Source organism: Oreochromis niloticus, linkage group LG6, assembly GCF_001858045.2.
Source record: "Oreochromis niloticus isolate F11D_XX linkage group LG6, O_niloticus_UMD_NMBU, whole genome shotgun sequence".
Classification (NCBI taxonomy): Eukaryota; Metazoa; Chordata; class Actinopteri; order Cichliformes; family Cichlidae; genus Oreochromis; species Oreochromis niloticus.
The window spans coordinates 15,412,435-15,421,342 of record NC_031971.2 but is presented as its reverse complement, the minus strand read 5'-3'; positions in this window follow the sequence as shown (position 1 = coordinate 15,421,342).

The following is an 8,908-nucleotide window of genomic DNA, read 5'->3' as shown; positions in this document are numbered from 1 at the left end:
AAATACGCTTGAACACAATCCAAGCCCCAAAGTAATGATTATTTTGGATTCCCAAGAGACATTTTAATATCTATCTTTGAAATTATGTGCTCTTAAAATTTTATAGTCAGCTCCCACAGTGTGTTTGATCATCTGTCTCAGCCAATGAGTGTGTGTGTGTGCGTGTGGCTTTCAGCTACAAGTAGTAAAACCAATTTTGGGAATACAGGTAATATATTAAAGGGCACAATAAAAACATGCATACAAATGGCTTAGAGTAACATAATGTATGAGCATTCTGCTTTGTAGAAGCCAGGTTCTACTTCACTTTGCTTCTTCTTCATTTTTATTTGCAACAACATTAAAATAATTGGACAGGTAATTGTCTGACTTGACTTCAACGTTCATTAACTTATGAAGCAAAACTCTGCAGATATTCCCATCACGCTGTGCTCATAAGTGACACACACACACTGCATATGCAGGGGAGAGTAAAAGTAAAATGCTCTACACCCGTTACTATAACTGTAATTTCACAGAAATAATCACATTATAGGAAATTCAAACTCAAAATTCAAGTAATGATATTTAATATAAATGTACCGGGATTCACTAAAAAAAGAGACAAAAAATAGATCCAACTGTGCTGTCCTTTATTACAGTTACCGATTCAAGCATCAGCACTGATCACTTGTTGTTTCTGTTTTCTGTTTCTGCCTGGATCCCAGTAGAAGCAGGCCACTTAGTGTGCTCAGGATGAAATATTTATCTCTTTAGCCAGCACTGCTGGTAAACTCTCCTGCTGCTGCTGGGGTCCATGCTGCATATCATGAGTCTCACATCTCCCCATAATCCACCTATAGACTATATTATAAAGGGTAATGCTTTACAGAAGAACACATAACGTAGGAATGTAAGGGTTAGGCATGCAACTGTTCTGGCCACAGCATTTTCTGTGAAGTGCACTGTGCTGTAAAACTTTGTGAAAGGAGTCTGATATGGGTCAGTGAGTCAGGATATGCTGAATTTTCCTGCCAGTAAGACTGGTGTTTTTGCCACTGTTACTCTCTGTTAGCCGCTATTAGCAGCGGCGAATGAATAAGCATGTTTTTGCACATTTTCCTTGAGGTAAGGAGGAAGAGGGTGGCATTGTCTTGTTCCTTCGCATTTTAATTTCTTTGGTCAAGGGGAGTCTTTCTCCTATGATAAAATGATCCTTCATAACTTGAGTCTGAAGGTGCAAGCACAAATTAAAACTACAGCACACCTCCACGGGACTTATTTTCTGCTCCATCTTTGGTGATGTGGCCAATCCATTTTTTTTTTTGTTAAAGAAATCTACACTGCAACTTAAGAAAACAAAATGAAAAAAGAAGAAAAAAACACAACAGAGGTGTTTCTGGGGAGACAATAACGTGACAGACCAGCTGCGAAAACAACAAGCTAATGGCAAACATGCATCTACATTATTATATGAATCATATGAATCATTCATATACAAAGTTTACATCAATTTCTCACTGTGATCCTTTGTGCGTTTTGGTTTCTGTCACTTCCAAAGCTTTGCAGCGTTTTTCTGGTTGCTGGTATTTTCTTAAGCTGCAGTGCGTTTGACCTCTCGGGGACATCGTATTATCCTGCAATTCCCTGACAATTAAGAATTAAGACAAATAAGGCTTTCATGCTGATAGATGGAGACAGTGTGGGTAAATAGAAAAAGGACGTATCAGGTTTAGTTACTTTCATTCATTAAATTAATGCTTTGCAGTAAGAACCGCAACTCTAGCATCTTCTGATGTCCATAGGGCATTTTTAACAGGCTGTATATTTTATGTAATATTATAATGAGTTACTACGTTAGGTAAATAATTCACAGCCAGCATAGGAAGCTCTTTTAGTTTTATGTAATGGTATCTGAAAGTACCTTTTAAACCTGGGTCATATTTGTTGACTCACTGCTATAGTTAGCATCCTGTGACTACCACTTGCCACGCTGTTCTGTCGTGTCAGTAGATGCTACAATCTATCAGCAGCTGTGAAGGGAAAGCTGCAGTAAGCCCCCCCCCGCCACCACCACCACCACCTGCCCGGGAGCTCCTGCGGTGGATTCCCCACAGGCTGAACCGGCTGACGTCGCCCTCGGTTACCTCAAGGAGCCTGTCTCCTCGTGTCAGCTCAGAGCTGTGCATCCCGGCTTGAATACTTCACCCCTGGATTTCCAATAAGAGGAAGGCTGTGTGTGTTTGTGTGTGTGTGTGTCAGGTGTCTAGTCTCCTTTCAGCTAGTAAACAGTATTTCAAGTGGTTTTCTCAGTGTGAGGTTTTTGTCATTACAAAGAATGTGCCAGGTATATTAATATTTGAAGACATTTATTATATAGCAAGGTAAGTCACTGCTTATATTGTAGCTCAGAGTGAGAAATAACTTTGGTATAATGGTTTGAATGTCTGGATGGGTAACAGGGAAAGAATCATTTGTTATTTGCCCTAAAATCCCCTGTTGAATCCCATCAAGTCAGTCAGTCAGTGTTTTGAACTGCCTGAAAACACTTCAAAGTAAAATCATCTCTTTCAGCTGAGCAAAGAGGGGAAGAAAGACAGGCAGAAAACACACACCAGCAGCGAACCAGCAAGAAATTAACTTTTAAAATGCACAGTAATTAGTTCTGCTGATCTAGACTCCCCGTGGCCTTGGCTGGGCCAGCCGCACACGTCGATTTCTGTCAGGAGATGTGGCGAGAGCTCCCACAGGCCGCGTGGCTGAACGCTGCTGTTCTTGTCATTGCCATCACATCACAAGTGTCCCCTCAGTCCCTGTCCAATTAGAAGCCGCTGTGGACTCAAACTTTGCACAGTCATGTTGCAGAACCTGTGGCAGGACGAGGTGGGGAAGAAGAATGCAACTTAATTTGTTACTGAATTAAGGTTTTCTGACAGATTTGACAGAAAATCCTCCAATGTTTGAGGATGATTATGAATTCTGCCAGGAGAATATTTTCTCTTTTAAAAAGTCACAAATTACCTAGCATAACAGGTATGTTTAAGCAAGCAGTGCACACCTCCTAAAGCTTTTCCAATTAAAATAAAATTTTACATTAATTATTTAAAATGTTTGTCCTGCAGTCTGACCAAATATTAACAAAGAAATCAAACCTAATTGGAGTTAACAGCATATGCTGCATTTACAATTAGTTGTCAGATAAAATAACAAGGTGCTTTTCTTCACTTTAAGCCTCAGTCACAGAGCGACGTCCTGGCCTCCCTGCCACAAGGGAAAAATAACCTCTTTGTAATTGCGTTGGTCTCTCACAGATTGCTGCAGTCACCTGTAGTTTACAGTCACCTGCAAACTACAGATGACTGTGGCAAATACTTCTAGTGGTAGTGAAACTTGTAATAGTTGCACCTTTTGAAACACCTTATCGCGGAAACCAATGAAACCAACATGATTAAAAAAAAACAAAAAACTTTTGTTTTCATCACTCTCTTCACAGTTTCGCGGCCGCTTAGCGAGTAGTTGGCAAGGATTTGCAAACAAATCAGCATCTAGCAATTAAAGGAATGGCAAGAAGGTTTTTAGTGCAGCGCTGTATAACCCTTTTCAACCATTTTTACCTAGCAACAGCCAGCAACTACTCACGACTGGTCCAGAAATACTCATGTCATGCCACAAAGGCATGACAAGGTTAAGGCGAGCAATTATGACACCGATGGTGCCTTTAATGATCAAAAATCTAGCTCAAGGTCCGACAACGAGGCGTTGCTAGCAGTCCTGTTGGCAGTTTTGGGGTTTTTTTCAGTCTAGTTTTCCAGGACTAGTTTTGGATTCAGGGATAAGCTTGAATCCAACAGCCCATTGCGTGGTTGGTTCATAGTCTTCTTCTTCTTTTGTTTATTTTAGCAGAGGCTCTCATCTCTTTCTGCTTCTGTCCATCCTTTCTATATTTCCATTATTAAAAGCTTCTTGAATGGCAGGAGCGGTGTGGCATCTTATATGTTGGGTTTTTCTGAGTCATAAATTTAGGAACTGTAACATATGGTATAAATTTTTACATTTAAAGCTTCAATTTTAGAAGAATTTCAGAAGACTTTCCCGGTCCTACGTACAGTCATTTAGAGGTACCTTTTTTGTATTAAAACTGTGAATTAAAAATGTATTTAAGAGAAATGATAAATGTGTATATGGACAGATATTCTTCAGCTAAAAATTGTATGCTTGTATGCTTACTTAAATTTAGAACTATACAGACAAACTATGTGCTGACTTAAAATTGCCAATTTATTAGATATATCAGCAGATACTAAGAAATAATCGGTTTTATCAGTTCCTTTCAAGATATTTTTTTGAAAACTATTGTGCTACTGTAGCCGTTGAAAATAGCGCAGTCACATAGCTACTAAAAGGGCAAAAATCAATCAGACGAGGCAGGAGAGATCCAAAATAATCCTGCATTTTGTACATTTTGTGAATAAACACAGAAATGTAGACATAAGTCAGACCTAGAGGGCAAACTCCCTCCAATGGCATGACCTTTCGTGTTAAGACTCAGTCATTCACATTCCAGTGCTAAATGTCACCAAATGCCACATCAAGTATTCCAGCTCGCCAAGTCACAGGCCGAGATGTGAAATATGATTAAAGAGCAATAAAGGCCTGATGTGTTATTGCACAATCTTTTGGGGAATCAGCCTACCTGCTGCAGTCGACGGCATTAAGAGCAAAATTGTCACGTTGCTTGAAACTAAAACTGTGGTTTAGCCAATTAGGGCCCCCGTGATGCTGAGAGCTGTGGGGAGATGTTTAAGGAATCAATAGCTAGTTAATTTCATGCAGGGCACAGAGCGTGGAGCCAAGCCTGGCGATTATGTTTGAGAACACTGAAGTAAATAAGAGTGTTTACCCGTGTATTTATACATCTCAAAAAAACAGATTCCTGGCTGGGAACACAGTGGCATTGTACACGCTTAATTGAAAGACTTGACAAATAGGCTGTCCGCATTCACCGGCTTAGCATTGATTCAGAGCGAACGGGAACAGGACCGAAGCTTTACTGCGAAACAGACCATTTTCAAGAGAAAAGTCTTAAGTTGAGAGTGAGAGTCTTGCAGCCTATTCGCAGTCTCCTCAGGCTTGCTGTTGCAGTCTCTTGATGAGACCTTGGCTCAGATGAGCCTCAGATGTTTTCACACTCCGTGATCAGCCAAGAATCTCAAGTGGTCATGAAACACGTTTTGATTGACGTCGTTTTGTCACTCAATCACTTTGCATTTAAACCTCAAAACAAGGAGGAGAGGCTTGTTGGTTAAGCTGAAAAGAACCTGGGTGTTAAAAAGTAGGACGAGAGCATTTAGAGACTACAAATGCTAACCTAGAGTGATAGTGAGGTGGGGGAGTCCGTTTCTTTGTTCTTTGCCCGCTTTGTGGCAACTTGTAAGTTTCTTATCAGTATTATTTGATTAGCACAGCTTCCTTCTGTTAATTTAGCTGGTTAGTCAAGGACACGAGCTTCGCTTAATCGTCTAGTAGGAGTCGAATGAAGAAGAGAAAAAGAACTAAATCCCTATTTAAATCCAGCTAACCAGCCAAATCATCAGCAAAGTTTTCCCCACAGCATTAAAAGTGTCTGCAAATCAAGTTTCAAATGTGAGTTTCTCAGAGAAACTAACACAGCTCCACAGAGACCAAATATGTGGAGTCTGAACTGCCAGAACATAGATTTCCACATCCTTCATCCATCAAGGAACAAGAAGTTTCAAACTTGAAAAATGTTTCCCCGCTGGAAATAGCTCAGGGGTTTCGCAGCATTATAAGCAGGCGTGTGAAGGTAGAACATGGCCTTAGTCCTTAATGGGAAATTAAAACATTAAATCGTGTGTTAGCTTGAGAGGTCACCTTGAGATGTCATTTCACCAGATTTTTAGATGGCAAATGATAAAATGTGGCCAAAGAGATAACCTTTTGTTATATATTTTTTTTATTATTGCGATTAGGTTCAAGAAACAAACCAGCGGTACCCTGTGTGTCTGTCTGAAAATGTAAAACTTTCATGAATTTAAGAAAAAGATTTATTTATTTCCAAAAGCACCAGGATGCTAAAGTTTTAACAAACATTAGTGAAAGTGACTAAATGGGACTTTAAGCATGAAGAAGAAGAAAAGCAGAAGAGCTTTAAAGCTGCACTGTGGCTAATGCCAGCATGGGGGTGAATCTAAAGTGCTAGAGTCAGAGGCACCTGGACTTCTTTAAGGTCTGACTCCAACTATCAGCCACATATAATGGGGAAATTCAGTTGAGCTGTAGTAGTGTGTAGGCAGTCTGTGGGCAGCTTCAGACTGCTCGTCTACCTGCAGTCAGTGTCAGAACTATGTGGTACAGCTGGTCTGTGGGCCACTCTTGCTTGTGCTGTTGTTGGCCTGACAGCCAGCCGCGGAGAAGGTCAAAGTTCTAACATACAAAGAGCTAAAATGAAACCGAGGGATAAAAATAATGAAACAGTCCACTGCAGTCTGTGCTTTTTATACTGCGGTCTTTTTTTTGTGCTTCTCCCATTCTGGGTGAATTCCATTGTCGCTCCCTTCCCCGTTTCAGTCAAATATCAACCAACCAGTGAGCCACATGAAGCAACATACATTTGGGATTTATGTTGGTTGTGAACCCCTCTCCGTAGGCAAATAGCTTCACAAATGGACACAACTGCAGTAGCATAACATAGCCCTGAGGTCGCAGTTTAACCACCATTCACACCTCAACCCTGGACAACTTTGAGTTTAACCACCATTCACACCTCAACCCTGGACAACTTTGAGTTTAACCACCATTCACACCTCAACCCTGGACAACTTTGAGTTTAACCACCATTCACACCTCAACCCTGGACAACTTTGAAGATGGTAGGGTGGCGAAACAACTCACGAACATGTCTAGACATGTCCTGGTGTGTTGGGATTACCGCAAAGGTAGCAGCCCCACTACAGCTATATAGCCAGGACTCTTCCTCAGCTTTTCAAACTAAAGAAACCTTTATAAATGTGGATGATGTATTTAAAAGTGAGTCGATCAGTTAAGCTGTCATGAAGTAACATGTCAAGTTTCTGCAGTTTTTGGGCAAACAGAATCTGTAACATTCAGCCCATGGTCAGCCCATGGTCATAGTTCAACCTGGTTTCCAAACAGTTTGGGATGTAGTCCAGTTGCCGGACACAAATTTTCAAACATGTTTTTGTGTTCGTCAATAAATTTTCATCAGTACGCTCTCATGCACTAATAAAAAGGAAAGGAAAAAGTTCACATTTAAAGGTTGGAGGGGTGGCTTTGCACATGTTTATGCATTTTTGGTGGCTTCACTGGTAGAGCCATCCCCTGAATTGTTAACAAGGAAACAGTGTTTGTTCATACAGGACTGCTCACAGATAGAAGTCGTAAAGTACTTTGGAGAAAACAATCTGAGGGAAAATTACATTTCAAAATAAGATACAAGAATATAAACACATATTCTCTGGTTGACTGGTCCTCACTGGTGGTGTCATGCAGGATGGTTCGTTGGTATCATTTTATCTTTAAATCTATTTGAGGTTGACTCCCCTCCTTTTTATCAGAGCACATGTTACACAAACAGTTTAGTCATAGTCTGCGGTCTCAGGACTTCATTGCATTCACAGATCTATCGGTTCATACGGAGCTCGGAAAGAAGGCGTTCGCCTTTTCTGCCCCATCTTTAAGCCCCTCAATTGATTTCACTTGCAGACTTTAAAAGAGGTACAAATTATTTTGTGAAATCATCACTTGGAACTTGTTCTTGTTTTTGATGTGACTGTGTAAATAATAGACAATCTAAGATATTTACGTTTCATTTATAGTTGTAATTTTAATATATTTATCTGAAACCGGGCGCTCTTATGAATGAGCCAATGCATTTCAATAGCAGTACCTGCATAAGTAAAGGTTCAATAAAATAAGTAAACAAATATAAATGACCACAAAAAATTTAATTGGTGACCCTGAGCCCAGTTTGCTAATGGACTGACAGTGCAGCCCTTCTCTTTGGTTACATAGTGGCACATAGTGTTATCCATCTTCATGTGATTGTGCCTTTTCAGCAAAATTGAATATATGCTCGGCACCTTTGGTTACTTACTCATCTGGCTCCAACTCATTTACGTCAATTATCTCTAGATTTACACCAGGCGATTGTGGAGGTCTGGTCATCTAATGCAGAGCTCCTTCACTCTGCTTCTTGCACCAACAGCCCTTACAGAGCCTGTTGGTGTGTTTTGGGTCACTAACCAGTTGAAAAACTAATAATAGTCCCTTTAAGTCAGAAAGGAGACGGTGCATCACAGACTTAGGAATAACATTACTGCACATCCTCCTCCATGCTTTTCCACACATGCGGTTAACATCTGTTCACCTTTTCAGCTTTTGGATCCGAAAAAGTCAAGTTTAGACTTGTCAGGCCAAAGATCAGATTCTTGGTGGTGGGAATCGTCCTGAACGAGAAAAGATGGCGGCTGTGTTTGGCTCTGCCTCTGCTGGTATTGCTGTCTCTTTTGAATTGCCCTCCTCCCTTTGTTTTATTGATTCAGAGGCACCTTTTAAAAAACAGCTAAAGACCTCCCTATTTAGACAGCCATTAAAGTAATTCTGTGTCTGACCTTGCGTTGTTCATGTTTTGTTGAATTTGTTTTTTTCTCTTGGTATCGGGCACTTTGTGACCTTGTCTGTGAAAGGTGCTGTATAGATAATCTTTACCTGCCTACTTTTGTATTTCGTGCCACAAGCGATTCTCTTCTTCTCACTGGGAGCACTTTCTTTGCAGCAATTCCCAACTCTTGACGATGAGAGGGAAGCAGTGATTTGGAATGAACAGTTGATAACTCTAATGCATTCATCCCCTGCAGTAGAGGCAACTCTTGGTCTCTTCTTCCTTGAA